General features: G+C 42.2%; 1 protein-coding gene across 2 annotated transcripts in view; it reads left to right on the top strand.

The window, feature by feature from the left end:
- The first annotated feature begins 873 nt into the window (after positions 1 to 873).
- The window catches only part of ATP13A3 (ATPase 13A3), a 54,354-nt gene continuing 36,285 nt past the window's right edge, over positions 874 to 18,942 (top strand). Inside the window, exons 1-2 of one of the 2 annotated variants that reach the window (XM_058031013.1) lie at positions 874 to 941; positions 2,126 to 2,179. The gene's annotated coding sequence lies outside the window, so the exon portion shown is untranslated. Of the gene's footprint in view, positions 942 to 2,125; positions 2,180 to 5,609; positions 5,679 to 18,942 lie in introns of those variants that run through there. The other variant, XM_058031014.1, reaches the window with a different exon arrangement.

Here is an 18,942-nt window from a genome sequence, read left to right as displayed (position 1 = left end):
GTCAGGCTGAGGGGAAGAGCTGAGTGAGTGACCCACTGTGGGCTGGGCTTGTGTCCAGCACCTGAGCTGGGCTCTGTGATGGGGCCCCTCAGTGGGCACTCAGGCCTTGCAGGGATTCCCCTGAGGTGATCCCCACCCTCTGTCACCTCTGCCTAACATACCCCATGGTCACACTGAGTGACACGTGCAGAGCTGCTCAACAGGTGCCTGTCAGTGTTCACCAGTGCTGGATGGAGCCAAATCCCCCAACAGCAGCCATAACCCCGCCCCTGTCCTGTGACAATGGATGAGGAGCCTGGAGGGTGACTGGCGGACTGGACCTGAGAGCAGGTCCATGGAGACGTTTGCTGTCTGAGTTTTAGGGGCAGCACCAGCCCCCACTGCTACCCCTGTCCCAAGGGGACCCCTTGTACTACCCCGCAGAGCCCTGCACTGCCATGTACCCCCATATCCATGTCCCCACACGTCCATGTCCCCACACATCCATGTCCCCCAGATCCACGTCCCCCACATCCATGTCTCCCACATCCATGTCCCAGATCCATATCCCCCCAATATCCATGTCCCACATCCATGTCCCCCCATATCCATGTCCCCCCATATCCACGTCCCCGCGCCCGTCTCCCCACGTGCTCCCTTGCCCCGCCCACTGCACCGCCCCTCCCACCGATGCCCCGCCCCCCGGGCCCCGCCCCCGGGCCCCGCGCGACACCCTCTCTTCCGGCGCCGAGCGGCGCTGGCGCGTGCCGCGCCGCCGTCACTTCCGTGCCCGCCCCGCCCCGCCCCGCTCAGCGCGCCCGGCGCGTGCAGCCGGTTGGCGGCCGATCCGCTCGCGCCTCGCGAGGCAGCCGCGCGCGGCGGGCGGGGTGGGGGGGGGAGCGCCGGTCCCGCGCCGGTCCCGCGCCCGCCCCGCCGGCGATGGGGCTGCGCTGAGGCCGCCGGTGAGTGGGGCCGTGGGACCGCGGGCACGGCACGGCACGGCCCGGCAAGTGAGGGAGGGTCCGCGGGCCTCCGGTGACGCCCGCAATCTCCGCCGTGCCGGGCGCGGCGCGGCCGCCCGTAGCGTCCTTCAGCCGCTACGCCCGCTGCTCCGGCCGCGGCAGTCCCCACGGCCCGCGGGCCGGCCCGGCGCGGGCGCGGGGGTTGTGGCGGGGCCGGTGCCGTGGAGCGGGGCCCGGGGCCGGGGCGCGCGTGGCCGGGAGCGCGGGGCCCGGCGTGTGGCGGCCGCCGGTGTCCGGACACGTGCGGCGCCGGCCCGGAGGCCAGGCCGCCCCCCCGCCTTGCCCAGGGGCCAGCCCGGGCTGTCGGGGCCCCTCGGGCAGCTCTCCCGTGCCGCTCCGTCCGCCCTCTCAGCCCGGCCCGCGGCTCTGCCGGCGGCCCCGGTTCCCGAAGAGCGCGCGTTCCGCCGCCCGGGCACACGTCAGCGTGCTCTGCAGTGGCGGGGTCGGTGGCGAGTGCTGCTGGTCGAGTACCAAAGAGAAACTTTCGCAGCTCGAGATGAGGACTCAGTGCGTCTCATCCTTTTTTCAGCACATGAGTCAGTGCATGCTGCTGCTGCTGCTGCCAGAGGTTGCAGAGCACGGTCCCTCAGCTGAGCCGTGGAGCCGGGGATCCCGCACTGCCAGCACCTCTGACAGCCACTGCGCCATCCCTGAGGGCAGGCCTGTTTGTGCCTGTGCAGGGATAAACAGCTGCTAGGTGAATTAAACACTGAGAACCTTCACAGAATTGATACTGAAGGTGAAGATTAACTTGACTATCGACAGCACTGGCTCTGAAAGCCTGCTGCTACTACCATCAGTGCTCTGGCTTGCCCGCTGGGATCAGTGTATCCCTGCAGGTGCTGCAGTAGGAAGAGACTTTGGAGCCCCTCAGGGAGCTGAGGTAGCATTGCCTCCAGCAGTGGGAGATGTTAACTCTCAGCTGTTCTAACATGAGTGCTGATAGTTGTCTGGCCACGCTGGCTGGCTGCTTCCTCCTCTGAGGTTGCTGAGTTAGAATTCGTTAATGTGTTTTCTTTGCAGTTTGCACTCACTGCAATTGTATGGTGTTTTCTTAGCAGGGGCAATCAAGATTATGTTTCATTTAGCCTATTCATTACTCTAACTATTTTTTTTTGTTGTAGGTGACTCAGCTGTTGTATGTAGGAGATTTGTCCACACACTGGCTCTTCAGACAGGTTAGCCATATTTTTCAGCCATCAGTTCCATCATGTTTGAAAGAATTCCTATTTTTACCTTGTCTTAACTTTTTGTACACCGTTACATCCTGTAGAATATTGATTTTCATGATCTTGTGAGAAGCAGGTTTTTTGGCATTATTTAAATTTACTCTGTTGTGGTCCTTACTCTGTAAGTGTGGTCCTCATAAACTTAATGTCCCTGTATCAGTGTCATGAGTGACAGCAGTGTATCTTTATTGCACATCTACTGAGGAAATGTTTGTCTTGGTGTTTGGCATGACTATGTACTGCTGCTTTTGTTAGCTGCTTTTTCTGGTTAATTACAAGTACAGTTTCACAAAGTTTAAAGAAAGCATGCTGTGTAAACTTTGACCTGTACAATTGACTTGGAAATTGATTGGTACTGATCTAACCCTCCTGACTTCTAAGAAGCATATCATGAACATGATTTAGTGAAACAAAAACGTCATCTCCTGTTGGGGTAGTCTCCTGTGGGAAAGAGCACTGGCTTCTGGCTACATGGAGTGTTCCAGTGTGAGCACCTAGGCCAGCTGTGAAAAACTGGTGTGCTCCAAGGTTATCAGTTTTTAAAGTGCTTCAGAAAATGAGCAAGAGACATTTTTTGTTAACTGGTTTTGACTAAGGCTGGCTGTCTGTGACTCAAGGAGGTCTGAGCAGTTCTGCAGACTCCCCCAGAGCTGCTGGGCAGCAGCTGCTGCTTTCCCAAACAGCTCCCAGGAGCAGTGGGGCTGTTCCAAGCAAGCTTGGTGTCTTTCTGTAGTGCTGTCTAGACTTAGAGCTTGTTTTGCTCTCCCCACTTCATTTTTTGGTAGTTGTCTTCTAGGATCAGGCATCTGTTCCTGTATTTGTTTTTCATTTGCTGCTGGTCTGTGGAGGCCCTGATGGCATTGGGAGGCACTAATTCATGCCTAACCTGGAGAGGTCCCAGCTGCCTGGTCAGGAAGCTGCAGTGCCTCCAGGGGAGCGTGGGGGCTGCCTAGCAGGAAGGGAAGTTGCATCATGAGGTCTGAGTGATTGAGAAACTTTGTGATTCAGTCCTCTTCTGCTCCTCTGCCATGTGACAGGCATGGCACAGCAGACAAGCTGTTTTGCTGTGTTCCTAATAAATTATTTAAAAAGAAGGAAATAAATTTCTGTGTTGACATGGAACCCTAAGATTATATTTTCTCATTTGCCTTAAAGAGGTAGTATCCTATTGTTTTCTGTGTGGAGTATAAAACAACCAACAGGACGTTGATTTTCTGTGAGATGAAGACAAATTCAGTTTATTCTGTGGAAGTAAAATACCTTTATATTGTAAAAGCCAGGTCCAAGTGGAGTGTCCAGGTCATAGAGGAAATCAGTAATAGAGCTGGGAGCTGACATGGAAAGGTCAGGTTTTCATCAAGCATTTTGACCATTGCACCCTTGTTCCTTATTCTGGAAACATTCAGATAGCGTTTGCTTTATTTCTGTAAACTGCAGAAATCTGCAGCAGGGGATTACTTTGTCTTAGCTTGTCCCAGGTCTGGTGTAGGAATGATTACTTCTGTTGTGATAAATGTCTCTATTGAGTGCTGTGCTCAGGCATCTTCAACTGCAGAGCAGGGACCAGGGTTGTAACACCTTCCTTATTTACTGTCTGTGTGGTAGGCACATGATGGATGCCAGCATCATAAAGTCAGCCCAGGACAGAACCTGATGGCAGCTGGCATGGAGAGAAGATGTGTCATTCTTTTATTGCCTTGTCCTTTAGTTAAATCTTCTGAAGCTCTTGAGTTTTGGAAATTAGAAAAAAAAGGGTTTCCTGAGACTGTATTTACTCAGTGCCCAAACCTTATCAATGGAATGTGAACATAAGTGTTCTGCCATTCCTGGCTCATGTTCAGGCTCATCTCTTCAATGTCTGCAAGAACTGCCTTGGAGAAAGAGCTTGGATTTAAGTGCAGGCTTTTTTGGTCTCCACAGCTTGGCATCTCCTATGGTCAAACCTGCTGTGGGTCTGGAGTGGTGCTGTTGTGCAGATAAGTAATTTTTGTGGGCTTTCAGTGGCGAAAAACCTGCCAACATTCTGACTAGTGCTTGGATATGGTTTTGATTAGCATGAGAAAGTTCATACAAGACAAATCCTAGTTCAAAAATCCTAATTTTACAAGAAAACATTGAAAAAAGTGTTTTAAATAACAGTAAGGCTAAAATGTTTCCCTTTCACTGTTACACAATGAGCTAAAAATAGTTTTCATTCATAAAAAAGCTGCTTCCTTTGTTAAATAATCTGCATAGCAGAGAACAAAAGTTCATTTTGTAGTAAACTGTAGCTGTGTTATAGCTCCAAATGTGACACCTTTATTCCTGATTGAAATAAGACTGTAAACTTTAATTTTTGGTAGCTGAAAAGCAGGCTTAAATAAAAAAAGGATGGGTGTTCACAATTTCTGTTCAGGAGCTATGGATGTGATCTGCACAGAAAGCTGAAGTTTTATGTCTTGCAGCTCCTTTTCTAAAATGCATAATTTCTGCACCATCTTCGTGGAGCACTGTGCAGGGGTTGGGATTTTCATTTTTTCATTGTGTGTTTTTCATTTGAAAGAATTTGGCCCTTTTTAAATGGTTCTGCTTTATTAGAATTGTGTCATTGCATTGTTCATCTTAAAACATCTCTTTGGATGTGGTTGTAGAACTGGTGGCAAGTCCATTATTTTTTAGTTGGATTGAGATTTTTATGTGGTATTTAAGACTAAAAGATCATCCTTCAAAATCAAAATACACAACTCTCTTTTTTTGACCTTTAGCAAAGTTAGATGGCAGTGATATTTTCAGTTTAGAGGGTACATGCAGTAACAAAAATGGCAGCTCCTTCAGATTTTATTCTAGCTAGAAGATGTCAAAATGGAAGGTGATAAATGGCAATGGCTGTGAAATCACAGCTGATTCTTTTAAAGGATAGGAGAACAGAGTAATGAGAAGGCTTTTGAGAAACATGAGTAAGCAGCTTAACTGGCTTGGGATGAAGGAAGAAAATATCTGTAGAATGTGAAATTGAGTCACATTGTGAAGAACATCTGAAAAAGGTAAGCAGGGGCAGATATCACAAAGGGTGCAGTGCAAATGGAATGGCAAGTAGCAAGAGACATAAAAGTCTCAAGCTACCTGTGAAAGTATCTTAGTAGTAGTAAGATTGGGAAATGCTGACTTGATTTGGTGGGGAGAGCACAGGCTGCAGGAGCTGCAGAACATCTGAAGGGTTTAGTGCCTATTTTGCTTGTCTTTCACATAGTGTCATGCAGGTGCTCAATCTTGTGAATATTTGTGACAAGGTAATATTTTACACTACATCATATTTCCCCTGGATGTTTCTGTGTCAGCTGGCCCTGATAAGTTTCACTGTACAATTCTTAAAACTGCTCAAAAATATTATGTAGGACTACTCAGCAGTACTAGAAGGCTGGCAAAGGATGAGTCTTCAGACAGTTACAAAGGAGAAGAGCTGAGGAAGGTGAGTTACAGTCTGACAGTTCAGTTTGTCCCAGTTTTTTCCATCAGTTGAGATTAATAAGCAAACATTCTGTTTTCAAGTGCTTGGAAGATACAGCAGCATGAACTGATTTGTGGGAAAGGTGATTGTGTCTGGAGTCTTGATACCTTTTTACTGCAGAGCAGAAGGCTCAGTGGCTATAGCAGAAGCAGTGGAGGTTTAGTCTCCTGAACTGATTGATTGAAAAAGGTTTTCCTCATTTTAATGGCCTCATAAGTAAATGGAGGCATGATCTGGGGGTAGATGATCCTATCTGGAGAACTGTAATTAACAATTCTGTGTTAAAATGAGAAGTTATGTTGAAGGATTCTGTCCTGGGTCCTGGCCTTTAATGAAATATTAGTCAGCTGGCTGATTAAATGTGCTTATTAAATTCTCAGGGACTGTGTTGGAAGAATGATGAGAGTTCAAAATAACCTGAAAAAAATCACACAACATTCAGTAGGGACAAATGCAGGTAGTGCACTTAGGCAGGAATTGCCAGCTGTTGAAATGCAGGGTGAACAATAACTGGTTAGCTACTAGAAAAGGGACCTGGGGGTGTACTGGATCACAAGCTGAACATGAGTCAGTGTCATGCTGGTTTGCAGAAAAGGCAAATATCTCACTGGGATGTTTTAACAGGAGTATTGTCTGAGAGATGTAAAGTTTGATTCCATTGGCTTTATTTGCTGTTGATGTACAGTCTGTGCAGACAGCATCTGTTTTGGGTGCCAAGATTCAAGAAGAATTTGGACCACTTGGAAGGAGTTCAGAGTAGAGAAATGAGAGTAATCAGAATTTGAGGAAGCAACTTCATAAATGTGGAAGAAAATCCAAGTTATTTTGGCAAGAGATGAGGAGTTTAGGGGGAATGTAAGAGATTTCAAGTATTTAAAAGATTTGTAAGAAGGAAATGCTATTTTCAGTGGCCATGATGGGCACATTGAAGTGGGATTAACTTTCATCAGAGAAAACACCAATTAAGTTTTCAACATTTCTCACAGTAAATATAGAACTTTAAGAAGTCTTTACTTGTGGCATGAAGAACAAGTTTGTGTTCTTATAATGTTATGATCTTATAATGTTTCTCATCCATAGTTAAAAGGTCCACCTTTGGCTTTGAGGATCTCTTTGCAGTTCCCATACTGTGGTAAATTCACCACTGCAGGGATCCTCACTAAGTGAGGATGGACCCATTGCAAAGTGGAATGTCCAGCTGTGAGTTCAGCCATGCTATTTTATATATCATTGTTTTTATGCACTGTTATCATCATTTTTGATTGTTTGCAGTAGTCTGTGTGGCAAAACAAAGGATCCAGATAATCCTTCTATTTCAGCAATTGATTTATAATGTAACTGCAATGTGTGAAAACACTTCAATTAATCCTGTGCATTTTGCTGCCATATCATGTCTCCAAATCATTGAAGAAAAGTACAGTTACCCTCATGAACTCTGCCCTTAAGATCTGCTATGATGTTTCACATCAACAATAGCAAGAGCTTATTTTCTGGAGGCTGCATTTAGTGCAGCAGCAGATAGCAGTAGCTGAAAGGTCAATGACAGGGATAATGGTTGGCCTCTGGTGGGGAGGTTGTACAGTTGAGTTGCATTACCTGCCTGACTTTACCTTTACCCTGTAATATTTACTGAACTGTTTAACTTTTGGGTGCAGATTAATTTCCTGAAAAGCCCTATTACTTGGCTAGAGATTTTTTTTCCTCTGGGGGAGGGTAGTTTTTCTTACCTCTGTTTCTCAAACAGGGATCTATTTTTATCATACAGACATGGAGGGTTCTTAACATATCTGCTGTTGTCACCAAGTTGTGAGAGCTGGATCCAACGTGCAGTGAATTCAGAGGGTTGTTCCACTGGCTTGAGTGGCCTTTGGCTGAGGGTGCTGCTGTCAGAGAGTGGTGCCTCTGTCCCTAGAGCAGTACTCCAGATCTGACAAGCCAGCAAAATGTTCTTTTCAGACCAACTGGTAATTCAAATGGAAACATAAAAGGGCTGTTAAATGTGCAGTCTTGCAGAGTGCATTCTTTAGATTAACCCTGTCTTCAGTTCAGCCATTTAGTGAGGACCTCAAAACCTTAAGTAGTGCTTTGAGAGAGGGTCCTGACATTATTTTCCTGCATCATAGCCATGCTTTATTGCTAGAGGCAGCCTACTGAGCCTTAATGCTGGCAATATTGAAGGCTTGTGTTTGGTATAATGGTGTTGAGTCCAGTTCAGACAGCCAGAGTTTAAATGCCAGCAGTGTATGGGTGGAACACAGCTTCTGCTGTGTTACAGTTGTACTGTTGTGATGGCCTTCAACTGCTTGGGTGAGATCAACCTGTGGTGGAGGGCTTGTGTCTGGAGCAGAGGCAGATGTAATGTGTCTGAGTGAACTGGAGCACTTGGAAAACCATTGCTGTGCAGTCTGAGTAGGTTGAAAGTCTACTTGTGCTCCTAACTTTTTAATTTTCCTTAGTTCATCTACAAATTTGAATTTTTGATAGCAATATAATTTGCATTTGTTTATGAACTTGTCTTCTCTAGCAGAAATAACTTCAGTAATGAACAGGCAAAAATAAGAACACACAAATTTCATGACACAAATTGCATGCCTTTTGTAGGGTGAGAGCACAATGGAAAATAACTTAGGGTCTTGTCACCCTGACAGAGTCCTTACTCAGTAGTGTGCAGATGGATCTGTCCTTATAGCACTCTTCCTTCTGCCACCCTTTCCATTACCCAGCAAAATCCCTTCCCCAGAGTGATACAGGTTTTTTAAGTGGGGAGACTGTTGGCATGATTGCAATCTGAGCATGTGTTATGGAGGACTTGTATGCCTTAAGCTGGCACTGCCATGCTGGTAGCATTTGTAACCCCAGTTCTTACCCTGTGGTCATTTCAGTACTGGCTGTCTGGTGTCAGAAATAGTGGCTGTCTCTGCTGGAGATGCTGTTCCACATAAGTCCGTTGCTGGAACAGGTCATAGAAGTCCTTGGGACTGGTTTCAGAGCAGAGTATTTTGAATTAATGCAGTCTGCCCCTTGCATTTAGAACAAAGGTGTAGTCTCCTGCTTGCTGTCCTCCTCTGCTGGCATAAATGTCAATATAGTATCTTAAATGCCAGAATTGTCTGTGTGGCTGAAGTCTGATAACACTTGTCTGTACCATGGATGGGTGTGGTGGCAGAACTTGTGCAGCCTTGTAGTCGAGTCAGTATTGCTGGTTGGTGAGGTACTGTCAACAGAACAGTGTATTGGATTGAGAATATTTTGGTGTGCACTCTCAGAAAATACTTTTTGTTGGCCTAGCTTAATGGAAGTAGTTCACCTTTTGTGAAGGTCACTTATTTTGGAGGCTAATTTTTGGTAGTGCAGACATTGTGCTATATGCAGACAGTTTGCTAAGTTTATGGGACAGTATCTTGTGGTGAATCATCTGTGTGGCATTTTGCTCTATCCTCCCATCTTACCTTTGCTGGATATCTGAAGAGTGTGTTTTATATCTGTGTGTCCCTCTATCAGAGAACATCCTCATTCTTTGATTACTAATCTTGATTTTAGCTAGGTTAACTTTTTTCAATTTTGAAAGTGTGGTAGTATATACAGCTATGAAAAAGAGCTTGGTACCTGTAACATCAGCCTGAAAGTTAGTAAAAACATAGTAACTGGTGATTGATTCCTTTCTTAGTGTCTCAAAGAAAGGAGATATGTTAGAGCTTTAGTCTTTTTCAAACATTTTTGATTATTTTGCTTATATTCAGATAAAGTAGTTTGGCAGTTTGCTTTTCCAAATGCTGCAGGCAAGGAGAAACCAGGGTGCATGTTCATAAAGCTAATAGATTGAGGGTCGGAATAAGGGCAAAATGAATCCTCTGTGAATTTAGGAGTTCTTTGCAGGATGATGGCAAACTTAAAATGTACCACAAAATAATTTCTAAAACCCCAGGAAAAATCCACTTAGTAATAAATAAGATGATTGGGTATTTGGCTCATGAAACTCTTGAACTGCAAGTCCCTGGGACTGGAGATGGTGCACTGGGGAGCAGCATTATGTCACTCTCTCTGTGCTGTCTCCTTGACTGCAGGGGAAATGCACATTTAAGCTGACCTTTCTGGCCCATTGTTTGTTGCTCTATTAGCCTTTCTGTTCTTCCATGCCACTGATACAGAGGATGGAGTTAAATGCCCCAGTAGCTTTAGTATAAGTGAAATTGTGGCAGTCCTCAGTGGTACTTTAGGAAGCTGACCTCTGTTTTTACCTAACATTTATGAAAAAGCAAGGCTGAAGGGAAAAGCTGGGTCGAGCATCTCGACTAGAGCTGTCTGGGAAGAGTCTACTTCTGAATATTTGGCTAGACAGTGGTGATATTTCAGTTAGTGAGGTCAATGCTTGAGGAAAAAGCACTCCTTGATACACTTCATGTACTTGAAACATTTCAGTCTTGCTCAAGGAAACTTTCCTCCTCAGGGTGGAGAAGATGGATACAGTTACACCTCTTAATTCCATAATAACAATGTTTATAGCTAGGAAAGAAAGAAAAGTTCTAAAAAAGGTATTTCAAACAGAGATTAAAATGTTGCTCTAGACACGATATGTTAAAGCAGAATTTCTCCTTTAAGGTAAATGTGCAGGATAAAAGTTAACTATAAATGGATTGATAAGCAAAAGCTATTACTTATAGTAGAAGTAATATTCAAGACCTTTGCTGATGGTCATTAGGACTGAGAAGATTGCAGCAGTTGAAGGGATATCCCTTGTCAGATTTTTGCAGTCTGTTTCCATTATACAGGAGGGGTCTCCCACTGCTGATGCTGTGGAAGTCATTCCCAAGGGGCACAGAAGCACTGAATAGTGTCATTTAAACAGAGCTATTTAAGGCAGTGATGAAATGTATTGTAGTAGGATGTGGGGAGTTAATTTAATTTCATGGATTGTAGAAGCCCTGCTCTGAAATACAACTGTTTACTAAATCTCTGAAACTCTTCTGAGTTTGTAGGACTGTTCTGAATGACTGGCACACAGTAGCTAGGTGGATGTGGGCCAGGGTTTACATTGCAGGCATGGAGTTAAATGTTACAGTCCTGTATGTCTGTTCTCTTCTTGTCTTTGTCAAACTTCTTTTCATGGAAACAGAGTGTGCAACTTTTCCCCCTTGATTTTTCTTCTTGCCTCATATGGTAGTTGTGAGTGTAAATTAATCAATTTCAGGAGTTAAACTGTCAGGTTCTGTAAATTCCTGTGCATAAAAAATTGTCCTGTACAGCAGTTCAATCTTGTGATGAAACTAATTTGCAGATTTTTGTGTTAATTATTTCAATTACTGTAATTTGAGATCAAAACAAATAAATTGTCATGTGTGATGTCTTTTAAATTGAACCTATACAGTCTTTAAACATTAATATTTAGTGTTATATGATATTTAGAGTTTTAACAGTATCTGTCATGCACAGTATTTCTATCGACTGACAAGTTTGCACACAAGAGCTTTTTCCTTGAAGTGTTTCTGATCTAAGTTAAGTGAATGTATCAGATACACTGTGGTACATTCAAACTTTGTGTCAATTTATTATGACTAGTTTAAAAAATTGTGCTTTCAGTAAACAGTAGCACCCACTGGTTTAATGTATACATTTTCTTACAGAATACATTTTTAGAAATTAGTACAATTTGGTGTATAATTAGTACAATCTGTTATTCAGGAATATATTCTTGTGTTGTGTACTTTTAGTAGTTACATAGTTGAACTTTGGAATATCTAAGTTTTGCATTTTGGCTTCAGGAAATTGAAGAAATACTGCTGCTTTGTCTGAGAATGCTTTGCTGAAAGCAGTGAAAGGTATTAAGTCATAATTAGGATGGGAATGGATGATGTGAAAGCCAATTGCTTGCTTACAGTGAGTGTGACTGCTGTAGTCACAGCTGTGTGCCACTATATGTGCTTCTGAGGAGGCAAAAGTTAAATGTCTGAACTTCTGAGGAAAGTTCATCTCTTGATTAGTCTAGTGGTGCTTGATGATCTCCTTGCAGACAAAGAGAAATTTGATTCAAATGTTCTTATGTTAACCTCAAAAATATTTTCCAAGAATTTAAGAGGAAGAGGAAAAAAAGTCATTGCCTCCTTTTATTGAGCATCCATACTACAAAAGCAAATATATCCCAGGAAGCAGATACTCTACATTGCACAATGAGGCCGCAGCCACACAGGAAAGGTTGGGCTCTTGGCACAGCCCCTGAGGGGAAATGCTTCCTTGAAAGGACCCATTGTTGCTGGGTCTGGGTCTTCAGACTCCCAGTTCTCCACTGGAGTGGCTGCCCCTCTCTTGGTGCTGGGATGGGGCACCTTTGCCATCCCCATTATCGAACCAGAATAGTCTTGGTTATTTAAGCACATAGAAGGGCTGAGTAAAGTTCACACCTCATGTGGGAAAAAAACATTTCTTTGGAAGCAGCCTCAGTGCTCAGCTTAAAGGCTCATGCTGGGTGTAGTGGCACCATGCCTTACCCAAGATACTTGGAACAGTTGAATTTTCTCTTCCAAGAACAAACAAAACATACTCTGTGAATTCTAACCCAAATGTCTGGTATACTCTTCCAAGAGACAAAAGAACTAATAAGCATCCAGAATAAATGTAGGCTTTGTTGAATTCCCTGACTATGGGACAAGTCTTCTTTCTCTCATGTCAGTTAGGTAAGAGGTCCAGAAATCTGCAAAGAAATGGGTAAAGACTCTGTTTCTGCGAGCCTGAGAGTGGGAACAAGCTTTGGGTGATTGTGAGTTTTGGTGCTTATTTTCCAGTTGAAAATTTTCATTAATGTGAATAGCTGCTGCTTGAAGTAAGATAAATGAGATGGTGGGAAAGTCAGGTGATAAAATGCTTGACTAATTGTCCGTGAGATGACCAACAGCTTTCCTCAATTCTCTTCCAACATATCTTCTTCATTGCTCCTATATTAATAACTAATTTCTAAGTGATCTGAAAATAATGATCTGAAGACAGGTTACAAAGTAAGTTTTGAGTGTAGTATTGGCTATAGTACTTTGTTATCATGATGAATTGACATACTGAGTTTATTGTTAGATGTAGAATTATCTTTCCTTAATGTAGCCCTTACTCTACTATAAACATTGCAATTGCTCTTACAGCCTGCAAAAAGTATACTTTACAAAGAATACACTCTACAAATGTAAATACAATTTTGGTTTGGTGATTGTTGGATACAATGGTCTTCCTTAAGCCTAAACACAGAAACAAAAGCTTGTATTATAACAGAAAGCCTAAGATGGGAAGTGATAAAATAGGTATTGAGTGGAGGGCTTTGTTAAAATTTAGCTCGTGTACTTGTAAAATTTCCATGTATTCATTAAACTATTATGTCATTCTTATTGTTAGAGCTTGGTTAGTTGACTAAAGTGTTAAGCTTTGTTTGTAGTACAAATTATAACCTTAACTCCTTTCAAAATGCAGTTGAAGGATTTTTGATCTTCCATAGTTATTTTAGTTTGTATGTCTTACCCAAGCATCTGTTGTACATTATGTGGATAAGTTGGTATTTAAGGGTTCAGCTGCAAGGTATGCAGAGCTGTAAACTGCATCAGCTCCCATTTCTGTAAGGTGCATTTCTTCTGTGAGGCTGCCTCTCAAGCAGAGCTTCTCTTGTGTTTGTAAACCACATGCTTGTAAAAATACAGATATATTCAAATAATACTGAATGCTTTACAAGTGCATTACGTGTGTAAGCTCATGGTAATGCATATTGAAGCAAAAGTCATAACCTTTTAAAGTCACAAAAATGTGATAGCCCCAGGCCTTTGAGTGGGATGAGGCAAAGAGGCTCTCTCATGTGGGATCAGGCTTGCCAGGTGCTGTGAGATGTCTCTGGCATTGTGCTGCTGTTCAGACATGGATCCTTCCAAATCCAGGGTTTGGCAAAATCCATCTGGCACACACCATAGCTCCTGTCCTGGCTACCTGCAACAGTGAGGCAGAATCAGAGAAGCAGAAATGTAGAGTGCAGGCACACCTGTGTGCAGAAGCTCCTTGGAGACTGAGAATACAAAAAGAACAACTCAGAAACTCTTTCCTTAAAGGATGCACAGAGACTAATGATGGATCCTGATTCCAGACTGTTTGGTGATAAGAGGTCATGAGGTGCATTTTAGCAGGACTTTCTTATAGCTGTTTGAATAGATTTCAAGATCTTTAATTGCAAATGTATTAAAGTGTCCTTCTTTCATTCTCAGTGGCTGCAGATTCTTGTCTTGTTTCAATAGCTGCCAGTGGAGAAATTTTAGGAAATAATACATTATTTTTATAGATGCTAAAGTAGGATATCTTATGTAAAAGAGAAGGACTGGAAAGTAAATACAGGACTTACGTCCAAGACACTGTGGGCAGAAATCTTGATTCCATCCCTTGCAAGCTGGAAATGTTGTGTCCAAATTTGCTTTTTTGGTGATTGATTTTTAGCATGTGCAGCATATTATGAAATATGTTTTGAGAAGAACGTCCTTGTAAGCATTTTATAATCTTTTTTCTTAGCCTTGTGTCAAGGAAAATATTTGTTTCCTCATGTCAAGGAAAATGAATGGCCATCACTTTCTCCTAATGGTCAACTGTCACCCAGGCTGAGTTTTCATCTTTCCTGAGAAGTCAGATGTCTTTTCAGATGGAATATTTTCTTAGAAGATACATTCATTCCTCTTCCTGGCCCCTTACAGTTTGAGCATTTCTTCAGTTTTTATTTCATTACTGCTGGTATGGCAGTGATTGAGCATTAGCTGGTGTTTTGTGTATGTGTAGCAATTCTTTTACCTCCATTTTGGGCCCATTGCATGAATCCCAAAAACTTTCACTACAGTGTTTGGGAAAAATGGACTTTTTGGTAAATTATCTCAGTGTGTGTGAATCTCATGGTACTGGAACAAGAATAAGCCCTAGTGGTAAACATTGCCTTTGTAAGGTCTATTCCCTTGTAGAGTTGTTTTCTTCTTGGAGTAAATTGTTAAAAGTATGACTCTAAAGTGCAGAATTTTTGAATTTGAGTGACTAAATAATGTTTGGCTTTCAAGTTGCAAAAAACCTCCTTTTTTTCCCCTTGTGTTTTGGCGGCTAGTTGGGATACAGTTCAAGATGATGACTTTCAAGGTGTTTCTTATTCAGAAATATGAAAGGCTTTTCATGACATTGAGCTATTTAGAAACTTAATTTTTAATAACAGAGGTGTAAGGTGGCTCTTAGTGGAGGATGTACATGCAGTAAATAAGTTCTGAAAGAGGGTTATTGGTCCTTTAGTAGCCTATTTGGACCCAGGAGAGCACAGTGAGTCACTTACTAGGACAGTAGCTCGGATGTCAGGAATGGGAATTGTGTTTGATTGTTTTCTAGACAGGTCAGTCAGGTTTTTTTGTTATTAATTTTCTTCCTCTATTAGTTTACTTTGTTTGATTTATTTATTGAGAGTAATTACATAGGGTGCTGAGGAAGATTTACTTGTATTAATCTTTGCACAGAGGTGAATTTGAAGTTTGACTTCTCATGTGTCTCTTGCTTTTATTGTCTGCCTTGCTACATCTCTTGGTTTGCCTTTTGTATTCTTAGCAATGCAGAGCTGGTTGAGCCTTGTCTTGTACAGAAAACGACCTTGTTTCTGTGATGTTCAGGTAGTGAGTGACAAAGTTCACTTTCTTAGCTTTACAGCACTCATTCTCTAAAGGTCGTCTGCTCTGGTGTGTGTGATTGCTTCATTATGCTGTGTGCTAAAGTGCAAAATGCCGAGAGTGAGAAACGCGTGCGTTTCTGCCCCGCTGCCTTTAGTCCTCAATATGAACGTTGTTGTCTTCACTCCCAGGGCTGTAAATACAAGGAAGGGTTTGGTCAGGAGCATAGATGCTTTTGGCTGGGCAGATAGTATCAGGGCTTGTGCACAGCCCTGCGAGTGTCTGCAGGCTCCCGGGGAGGCATTTGTTGTTTGAATAGAAGGAGCTGGACCGGGCGGCCGATGCCTGGAAGCGCAGCCTCCGCGCCAGCCCGGCCACAGTCTTGCAATTGTTCGGCCACTCTGGAGGGAAGAGGAAAAAAAAAAGCATTCCAAGCAGTGCCAAATTTTCTTTGATATGTTAATCTTTTGATAACAGTTTGAAAAGCCCTTGGAGACTTTTTTTAGATTTTAGACAAAATAGTTCATTTGTCAGGACTTCCCTTGTAGATAGGGTCTCCGTTATTAAGAACTGCCTCGCTAACTCATGGTAACAAAAGCAAGTGCAGAGGACAGCTGCTGGACTGCTCATTGGTAAGAGAAACTATTAGTTATCACAGGACTTTTTACAAAAATCTGAAAAGAATAAAGTAGGGAGCATTTAAAATACAAATGTGGAAGTTTACTCATGTATTTTAAGAAGACAGATGATAAGACCATAAGCAAAATTAATAACTCGGTAATTTTTTTATAGGTATCCATACATGGATTTTATTAAAAACTTCAGCTTTAAAAAATAAATTTTAATTTGAGAAATTGGGAGTGTAAATTACCCTGTGGTTGCAGGAGTTACCAAAAGTTTCTTCTTTTGGAGCTGTAATTTGTCCAGACTTTAAAAATTTTCTCTTGAAGCTATGAAACTGCCACTTATATTGAAAAACTGGAAGAATAAACAACGTGTTTATTATTTGTTTATTATATGGCAACAACATGTGTATTATTTAGTTTTTAAGGATTGTGGAATTGAGACAAATGTTGAAGGCAACAGAGCGAAGATTTTCTTTGCTTTCCACCCCAAACATCAAACTCCAAGGGTAAAATTTGCACTGAAGTAGTTTACTAATTATGCCAGCTGTTAGAAAACTACCTTGAGGTAAGCCAGTAGTCCTTTGAATGTGTGGCTTGCAGAAATCTTCAGGTGTACTGATGGAGACTTGCTGTGGTGCTTTTAGAACAATTTCCTTAATAAACACTCCATAACTTCACTTGCACCTCTTATACTGTTGCTACAAATGTTTGTTACTTTCAAATATTTTGGTACAATTGCTTGTTATTCTGGTTTAGTCAGGATAGATGGACAAATATGGAGTGGTGTAGTAATTGAGAAAAAGTGCAGCATTTTCTTCATTGTGAGGGATGCATATAGTTTTAAGCTCTGTACACTGCTGTAATTTCTTTAGTGATCCAATTTGTGATTTCTTTTAGCTCCAAAATAAGTATCTTATTCAGACTTAAGTATCAACTTAGGTCTGAGGCTGCAGGTGCTGCTGTCCTGCTCACAGCTGCATACTCTTCAGGACAGTTACAAATTAGAAATGCTGTTCAACTTAATTTTTATATACTGTGTTTTGCAGAGTTGGAGATTTACTGTTTAAGCTTGTGACTCAAATGCATGCTCTTAGAGTTCAGACACTGTTCAGCTGATCTCTAGACTATTTGTTAAATTTATACCTACATTGTTACACAATGTTGCAAGAGATTTCATTCTCTGAATCTCAGTGGCAAGCTGCCTTTTCTTTACAGACCTTTTTGAAATTTCCTACTACTCTGGCTCTAGAATGTGCTTAGCTATACAGTAGCAATGCAATAAGTAAATATTATGAGTGGAGTGATAGTAACTTTCAGCATTTCCATTGGTTGTAAGTCTTCTTTCTTGAAAAGGTTGCTATTTTCAATTTGTTAAAAGGGCAGAGGATTTCTCTGGCTATTCACTCCTGGGCCAGAGAGAGAGGCTGAGTGGCAGCCTGTAATGTGCATCAGAGCACATTATATTTGGCTGTTCCCATGTTCATGTTGCTTATTGCAAGTAGATTTCCACCTCACTTCAATTTGAGTACTAGTAAAATGTCATACTCTCTTGCTTGGTCTGGAAAGACCAAGATTTATATTTAAATCTTTGATTAAAAGTTTACAGTTTAATGTTTAATTCCATCATATTGTAGAAGGAAGGAAGTAAAACTCAAATGCAGATTGCTAAAGTCTCTCTGAATTGGTAAGGTTTTTTCAGTCTGTCCCAGCAGCCTGAAGTCACCCAAGGAGGCAGCACCATGTAGTGGTGTTCAGCTCCAGCTTTCAGCAGGACATGGGACACAAACCACAGAACTTACCCATCTGAACTCGTGGTGACATGCTTGGGCTGATGGTGTGCCAGAAGAGATATGATAGGAGAGAGAGTGCAGTTCTTTCTTGTGGAATAGGAATCATTTTCATGACCCATCAATGAAGAAAATATTTCTGTAATGCTTTTTAAGTTTAGAAATTTGAATTGGACTTTAATATGGAAAATTACCAGCAGTATGTGCTATGTTGAGAGCATGTGTTAGTTGAAGGTTGTTCAGTAAATGAGTCTGTATAAAATAATGCAGATGGAGCTAATGATGTGAGTCAGAAATAGCCTCCTAATTCTCCTCATGTATTCCCTGTCTGATTCTACCCAGCTGTTCAAAGAGCTTACTGAATCACAGGAATTATTGCTAGTGCTGAGATTTCCTTTCATGCTTTTTCAGACCCACAACTTGATGTTCCTTCCCATTGCCTAAATGAAGGCAATTGCACTTCTCTCTCACACTGCCGTGGTGTCCCATAAGGTCCCATACTGGCCAAATGGAAATCTCAGTTGAGATCCATTGATCTGAAAGCTATTTGCATTTATTTTTCTGCCTGGTGCTTTCCTGTATCAAGTTCTTTCTTGATATGTCCATCAAGGTTGGAGAGTTGCCTGCAGGACCCTTTTTGATGTTACTGTACATCACAGCAGGGAAGTGTGTGCTGGTTTAAGAGCAGAGTAGCTCAAGTATGCTTAACCTAATAATTCTTTCCTGGACCTGTGAACTCTATTAGGAGTATAATTCTGTAAATGCACAGAACATTTTCTGACTGCATGACTTCTTGGTTGAAAATGTGATTTGTATGGTGTACATAAAGTTGTTTGATGTAATTAATTCAAAGATTGTCCTCAGGAGCTTTCTTAGCAGTCCTGTGTAGATTTAGGACAGATTTTAACTGGTTCTATGTATATCTTATCTTTCCCAGGATAGAAAGCTCCTTAGTTAAGAAAGTGGCAATTTAAATGAAAGTGTGGTTTAGAACTTTAATGACTTGTGTGGCTTAATTTCCAAGTAAATCTGCAGTAAAATTATAGCGTAGCAATAGAAAATTTTCAGCTTAACAAGTCAAGGAAAGTGTGAGCTGATGTTCCAATCCAATGTTGGCAAGTTCTCTCCATTCAGAACAAAATGAAAACTGTATCAATTTATGAAGTACTGAGCT

Source organism: Melospiza georgiana, chromosome 10, assembly GCF_028018845.1.
Source record: "Melospiza georgiana isolate bMelGeo1 chromosome 10, bMelGeo1.pri, whole genome shotgun sequence".
Classification (NCBI taxonomy): Eukaryota; Metazoa; Chordata; class Aves; order Passeriformes; family Passerellidae; genus Melospiza; species Melospiza georgiana.
Note: the sequence above shows the minus strand (reverse complement) of the source record. Positions and strands in the feature narration are given on the sequence as shown.